Source organism: Melopsittacus undulatus, chromosome Z, assembly GCF_012275295.1.
Source record: "Melopsittacus undulatus isolate bMelUnd1 chromosome Z, bMelUnd1.mat.Z, whole genome shotgun sequence".
NCBI classification, from domain to species: Eukaryota; Metazoa; Chordata; class Aves; order Psittaciformes; family Psittaculidae; genus Melopsittacus; species Melopsittacus undulatus.
Window position 1 is genome coordinate 3,572,752 of NC_047557.1, and position 7,859 is coordinate 3,580,610.

At 47.3% G+C, this 7,859-nt stretch overlaps 1 protein-coding gene across 2 annotated transcripts in view; it reads right to left on the reverse strand.

Annotated features, from left to right (window-relative positions):
• ARK2N (arkadia (RNF111) N-terminal like PKA signaling regulator 2N) overlaps window positions 1–4,060 on the reverse strand; it is a 47,335-nt gene extending 43,275 nt beyond the window's left edge. The window contains exon 1 of one of the 2 annotated variants that reach the window (XM_005145389.3): window positions 4,005–4,060. The gene's annotated coding sequence lies outside the window, so the exon portion shown is untranslated. Of the gene's footprint in view, window positions 1–67; window positions 166–4,004 lie in introns of those variants that run through there. The other variant, XM_031045701.2, reaches the window with a different exon arrangement.
• Window positions 4,061–7,859: the final 3,799 nt, after the last annotated feature.

The window sequence follows — 7,859 nt, forward strand, 5'->3', positions numbered from 1 at the left end:
CAAAGTTTAAATTCTAACACTATCAGTAACACTGAAGAAGTGACAAATATCAGTCCCTCCAGCCTACCTCAGAGATGTACTCTGTTATGAGAAAGCAACTGCAGAGGCTAATATTTACACTGTATGCACATTTTCAGTTACAGTCTCTTTCCTCCAGTTTTCTTCTTGCTCAGAACTGCACATTTGTAGATGCTGCATTTCAGACCTCAAGTCACAGGTTCAGCACTGCATTATGCATTAAAAACCTGGAACAGAGATGCAACAGAAAGACAACACAGATCACCACAAAAACAGTACTAAGTTCTCTGCAATAATATTTGCTGCCACTGATTCTATTGTCATTAACAGTTCAGATGATCCTAAGTTACAGGGCCAAAATTCAAGGCACGAGCATTGGTTCTCTCCCGAACTTCATGTACTGGAAAATGAAAACAAAAGTGGTTTTTCTTTATGACCCTCAGGTTATCTTGACATGCATTATGTACAACACAGCTTTGACCCAGAGCTCTCTCCCAGAACTACACCCATCCCCCTCTCCTGTTCCTTCATTTTTGGTTCCCCATTTCTACCAGTAACATTGAAGCTAGCAAAGACTTTCAAGTTTTAGTATTTATTTTCCAGAGCACTCGCTCTAAGGAGTTAAACATTTGCAACTGTGGTATTTAAATCTTTCACTCTGATCTAGTAAATGTGTTATTAAATCTGCTGCTCAGTTTCTGTCAATGTTTACAGCTTTCTAAGTTATTTAGTCAACTGCAGATAAAAACACAGAAGCTGCGATTGACCATAGACCTAATTCTATCAAAAACTTCCATTAACATGCTAACTTTGAAATGTTACAGAAGATTAAAGCCAGGTTGCTTGAAACTATTTAGTAATTTGAAAAGTTTCCAAAGCTTTAACTGGTGGTGATATCCCAGTCAGAGGGTAATGAGGCAGATGTGCGTGCTCAGCCTGCAGACATTTTCGCAGAGTGGTACACAGAGATTCCCATCTCATTAACAGATGTTTACGTGAGATGTTGATATACACGTGGGTCATAGATGGCACATACATCCCTGGTGGAGCAGGGAGCTGACATGCAATGGGGTGAATAAGATCAAGGCAAGGCAAAGAAGCCAGCATTTTAAAAAGAAACATACAGCATGCAGATGGGGGGTCAGGATGATCAAGGCAACTACCTCTTCTAGCTCTGGCCAAGTTACATCAACTTCTCTACCTAATACTCAGTGTTCAAAGCCCCTCATGGCTCTCCATATTTACTCTTTGTTCATCCAGCCTTACCTCACTAACCCCCACCCTTGTCCACACTGTCACTGTCAGTGTGATCTGCCCATTTGTGAAACATACATAAACATCCTTTTCACCTCTCTTATCAGTTAGAGCATGTATGACTACTCCACATCGACTGTTCTCAACTGATTTGTGGTTAGCCTCAGGTTCCTTCCCTCCTCCCCTCCCTCCACAGCATCCAGCTTAATATATCCACTCGTTTCCCAGCTTGTTTGTGCACTTCAACATTAAGTAGCAGCCCCCATGTGTTTATCAAGTGCACACACAGGTGGCCAAGCTGTAAAGCAATGCACGTTTGAATGTGTAAGACCACAGTCCTTTCCTCTTCCTGATTTCTCAGGAATTTATCATCACACATCTTCACAATGCCAACTAGCAATTACGCTGAAGAGCAAACAGAAATAGTCGACACATTATAATTAAAAATTGAAGTGTTATTAAAAATGAGTCAGAACTGCTATCCTTATACTTGAGGATAAATACCAGCTGCCCAGACTCACGTACTACCTTCCATCACCCGCACTGTTCTTCCTCCTAATCCCCTAGACAAAACACCAGTGTTACTGGTGTACTAGAACCACAGAAAGCAGTATTTTACTAGCCACATAACCACCCCCTTTGGAGCATCTTTTGCCACCATCAAACTGCTCCAGATAACTAGATGTGAGAAAGACTCAGAAAATGATGCTTAAGATAGATTGCTGTTGGACAGCTGAATTCATCTCACTGCTTTTGTATCATGCATGTATATGGGGAGAGATGTTTGGGCTTTGCAAACACCTGAGAAGCTGCTGTCCTTGGAGCCTGTCACAAACTTGCTCCCTCTGCAAATGCAGTCCTTCCCTCCTCCTGGTCAACAAGGAAATCTGCCCTGTTGTGTCTGTCTGACCTTCAGCTCTTCTATCACAGAAACGGCAATTACAGGTGTTAACTAGGGCAGAAGAACCACAAGATGAAGACCTCAAAAAAGCAGTGTTTCCATCTCAAGGTCAAATATCAAGTTTTTGAATAGAGTTCTGCAACTTTAGGAAAAGCTTTTTACATTCACCGTTTGTTTGCTGTTCTAAGGGCAGAGCTATTACAGGTTGTACCCGAAATTTCGCCTTGAAAACTGTAAATAAGCTATTATTTGGTTTTACACTTGACAAATACCAGGCAAGACTTAAAACCAAATAAAAACTTAGGGAGGAGGGGGGCTTAAGAGAAATTATACATTTTTAGGCAATGCTAAAGGGTTCAAAGATTCACTACTCATTCATTTTAAAAGCTAAAAGCATTTGCCCATGAAAGAACAAACATCCAGTATCTAACAGGATTGACTTAAACAGCAGCATCTCTACACATACCTTTTTTCAGCCTCTTAAATGCTGCTAGGTACTTTGTGCTGGTTTAAAGTGACTATTACAACCAAGACCTTGTTTAACTAAGTTATTGCAGTTACAGCTTCATGAAAGCAGCTACAAACATTAATACTAGTAGCCTATAGTAGACATAAATACAATTAGATACTACTTTACAAAGACATAAGCTCTCCCTACCAGCTATACAATGTAAACCTAAAAAAACCCACCCAGAAGTTTTTCAAAAAGTAGCCTTTTGAGTAGTTGCCAAATAACCCTGATACAAAGAAAGTTACAGTATTTGAACTGGGGAAATACTTAAGTTTTACAAGTCTGCTCAGGCTGCCTTTTTCCTTTTTACAAAGAAAAAGTAGCACAGTTACATTTTATACTCTCTCTGGATAGTTGTGTGGCTCAAACCCACATCTGCTACACATTAGACGTCAGTAGCTCAAGGGGACCTCAGGCTTGATAGGCAAGGAGCAACTTGAACTCTTTCCGCATGAAATATATATTCCCACATTATCCAAGGTAAACAAAGAAGCAGAAAGACTGGAGAAGCATAAACTGGACCAGTTACATGCCTCGCTTTTCAGCAGGAGTTTTTCTCCAAACAGCTAATACTACTCCATATATGATCCCACAGTGCAATACACAAGTCCGCTAATCACAGAATCAGCTGGGGTGGAACAGACCCTGAAGCTCATCAAGTCCAACCGTTCTCCAGCACTGAAAAGGGTACCACTAACCCATGCCACTGAGGGCCTCATCGACACGGTGTGTGAACACTTCCAGGGCTGTTGACTCCATCACTGCCCCGGGCAGCGTGTCCTTAAAGGAAACATACAGTCCCCACTGAGCCTTCCCTTCTCCAGACTTAAACATTCCCAGGTCACTCAGCCCTTCCTCATCACAACTGTGCTCTAGGCCCTTCATCAGCTTCGCTGCCCTTCTCTGGACCCCTCCAGCACCTCAGTGTCTCTCTTGTACTAAAGAACCCAAAAGGGACTGTCTCTCTTGTAGCAGGGGAATTCACAGTGCCCAGAAGTTGCTCCCAGGAGCTAAGGCACAGCTCTCACCACTGCATGGCTTCAAAGCGGCGCTCGGCGGGTCTCCCTCGCCCCGAGATGGAGGTCACCGCTTACCGGCGCCCGAAGCCAGCCGCCGGGCACTCTGCGCTCCGAAGCCTTTGGCGTGGCGCAGGAGCCCCAGTTCCCAACACCGCCCGCACAGGAATTGGAAAGAGGATAGAGGGAGGCCGGTAGCAAACCTCCCGACCGCGCAACAGCAGGGATAACGGCAGCAGCCCGGCCCGGCCCAGCCCGGCCCCTTCGAAGCGTGCAGAGCCCTGTCCGCGCCGGCTACACTCACCTGTAGGACGCGGGGCCCCGCTGCCGTCCCCCCCGAGCCGCAGCAGCATGGACGGCCAGGACGAGCCAGGTCTGAGCTGAGCCGCGACACCGACACCCCCCCCCCCCCCCTACGGCCGCCTCACAGAATGTCACCGAGGCCGCGGATCCGTGTGCGGCGTCACTTCCTTCCACAGCGGGAGCACCGAGCGCCGCGCAGAGCGGCCGCCGCCCCACAGCGCCACCCCCGGCGGCCTGAGGGAGCGCAGCGGGACCGCACCGGGCCCGGCACCGGTGAGGAGCAGTGAGGGGCAGGGACTCGGTGGCTACTGAAGGGTGGGTCATCTACCGGCTAACGGCACACTGTGTTGTCTGGGACCTTAAAGCTCATCCACGTCGAGATCTGTGCCATGGGCAGGGACACCTTCCACTGGAGCAGCTGCTCCAAGCCCCTGTGTCCAACCTGGCCTTGAACACTGCCAGGGATGGGGCAGCCACAGCTTCTCTGGGCACCCTGTGCCAGTACCTCAGCACCCTCATGGGGAAGAAATTCTGGCTAAATGCTCAGCTCAGTCTCCTCTCTGTCAGGTTAAAGCCATTCCCCCGTGTCTTGTCCCTACAGGCCCTTGTCCAAAGCCCCTCTCCAGGTTTCTTGTAGACCCTTTAGGCACTGGAAGCTGCTCTGAGTTTCCCAGTGTGGGCAAGCCAAGCTCAGCAATTGGCGCTGACTCACAGGAGTAAAAGAGCAGATGAGGAAGTAGAAAGGAACAAAGAAACAATAAAGAAACATCTTCCCCAGTGCAGGGGCCAGGCCATGGGGAGGACTGAGCTAGGTGCAGTGCATGTGAAAGAGCTTGAGCCCAGCACCACAAACACCTCTCAGCCTTGGGCCAACATGGGTTCCCCTGTGACACTGATTCATGAGAGACCTAGGGGTTGGGTGGGAAGCATGGTGTGCAGTTACAGTGGTGTTACAACTCACTTTAAATACCCTTATGGTGTCTCTTAATCAGAGTATCTAGCTCTGCAGCTGCGACGTATCCGTGCTGCACAACTGCACAGTGTGGGTAGTGCTCTGCAACGGGAAATGTGGCAGCAATTGTGAAATTATGGAATTGCTCAGGTTCAAGAAGACCTTTAAGATCATCCAGACCAATTGTTAACCCAGCACTGCTAAGGCCACCACTAACCGATGTCCCAAAGTGCCACAACTATATGTCCATGAAACACCACCAGGGATGGTGACTCCATCACTGCCCTGGGCAGCCTGTTCCAGTACTTGACAACCCTTTCTGGAAAAAAATTGTTCCTAATCTCCAGTCTAAGCCATCCCTGGTACAGCTTGAGGCTGTTTCCTCTTGTCCTATGACTTGGTACTTGAGAGAGGAGACTGATCGCCACCTCACAACCTCCTTTCAGGTAGTAGAATCATTGCAGTATAGTCCTTAAATCCTGGCCAAGGCCTAGGACAGTCTGGGAAATTCAAGTGTTAAACATGCATCACAGGGGAGAGGAACCTTTGTAAGATCCCACAATTATAGAGTTGGTAATATAGGAAGGGGTATTTGCACATCTACCCCACCACCACCCAAATCATGTACATAGACTTGGAAACAGAGATCACACACTACCTCAGAAGAATTTGTCACAGCAAGGATTAATGAGATTAAGAGATTCAGGTAGAAGTAGAGCTACATATCCAGGGATTCAGCAGCCTGTCTTCAAACAGTAGTTTGCAAGATGAATTTAGCACCAAACATGGAAAAAACCCCTTTCTTTGCAGGAGTATCATCCTTGTTGCTGCATTCAGTAGTGGTGGGGTCAGCTTAAGAGGGAATGAGCATGGTGTTAATGAAGTCAGTGTTTAAGAAAAGATGAAAGCAGCCCTATGTGGGGAGAGTCTGCTCTGACTTCATGCGTGGCTCCAGCCATGTCCTGCCACCAACTAAAATCATGGAACCACAGCCTGCTTTGGGTTGGAAGGGAGCTTAAAACTTATGCAGTTCCCACCCCTGCCACGGGCAGGGACATTTACACTGGAGCAGCTGCTCCAAGCCCCTGTGTCCAACCTGGCCTTGAGCACTGCCAGGGATGGGGCAGCCACAGATTCTCTGGGCAACCTGTGAGAGTGTGTCACCACCCTCACAGGGAAGAACTTCTGCCTATGAACTCATCTCAGTCTGCTCTCTGGCAGGTTAAAGCTATCAGTCAACCTTCACAACATGCTTGGCTACTTCTGGGAGAAAGAAAAACATTCCAAAATCTATGGTCTTGGAGGCACAGCTCCTGAAAGACACACAGAGGACAACAGGCTGTCACACAGGTGCTAGGACACAGCAGCAAGGAGCAGGCAATGCAGTTTTGGACAGCATACAGGAAAACATAAAGATACAGGCGAGGGTGGTGAGCATCTGCCTTGCATTTGCAACAAGAGTGATAAATGGAAAGGAGCTGAAAGAATCTCGGCTGAAGGAACCAGAAGGCTGGAGGCGTTAGAAAGGAAAAGGAAAGAAATACTGACTATTCTAGGTACAGTGGAATTAGTAAACAAAGCAGGGAGGCATTAGTGATCTGTAAATATTTGAATGAAGTAAGTGGGCTGAAGACTGGTGGTACATTAATGAGTTTAATGGGGTGGAATTAAGAAAGGGCATGTTTAAGCTGAAAATCAGAGTGGAAAGCTTTTGAACAGAGAATCATAGGCTGGAAAATTGTCTCCCTAAGGGAAGTGTTGAAAGCTTTATTGCCTGAGAGTTTATATGCCAGGTTAGGAGAAACACCATGGAACTCAGTCTGAATTTTCAGGGAAATGGGTTGAAAGATTAGGAAGGGAGGAGAAAAGGCAGGTGGTGGTGCTGGCTCCAGGAATACAGGAGTACAGCTCAGCGCCCTTTGTAGCCTACTTTTGCTCTGCTATATCATTCTCTGTCCACATCTGCCAAGAGTGAAATGATTTCAGTGTTAATTACATCTTCAAAGGAGCAACAAGAATTCCTCTGTCTGAGAAAGGGGAGTCTCGGTGGGATATCTCTAGGGAGGATCACAGGGAAAGGGAGCGGCAGAAGCTCCTTCAGGCCTGAGCTTCCAAGGGATGGTCACCATCACCGCTGCCACCACCTCTCTCCACAGGTTTCTCAAAGACAATGGGAGGAAATTAACTCAAAGCAGAGGCAGGAGTGACCCAGAGCCATGTTATGGTGTCAAAGTAAAAACGTTTTGAAAAGGCACTTTGGCTCTAAGGGCTGGCTACCCTCTGCAGCAGTTGGCAGGAGGAGTGGAGTTCCTTCATCCCTCTCCCATCTCTTCCCCAGCCCCAGGCCGAAAGTTTTCCTCCAGCTCCAGACTGGGAGAATGACTTTTCATGAGCCCAATCCCAAGCACTTAACAGCAACATCCATAGGCAAATTACTGAGCATCCTCTGCAGAAAGAATATGTAGAAGCTTCACCTTCAGGGTAACATTTAAACAATGCCTGTTTTCCAATGGGCCACGGGCTGCCAAGCATTTGAAATCACAAATGGGATGCTGAAACCTGGCCAAGCCATCACCCAGGCTCCTCCACAGGGTGGACCATGAGGAAGGACACTGAGGGGGGTTCACCGTCCCCAAGCCACAGCCCTTGTGTCTCCTAGTGAAGGAAGAGAGATAAAACCTTTCCTTACTGGTGGGTTTCACCAGCCAATACTGCCTAATCAAGCAGCTGCACTGCTTAATTAGCATGAAAGGCATATTTAGCAAGCAGCTAGAGGAAGCGTTTATTAGATTAAGTGGTGGCTTTGGAGTTGGTTGGGATTTTTTTACCGGTGATTAGATGGCTCAGGAAGGACGGTGCAATGCTGAATGACTTCAAGGGAGATGGAGGCAGCGCTGTATCTCC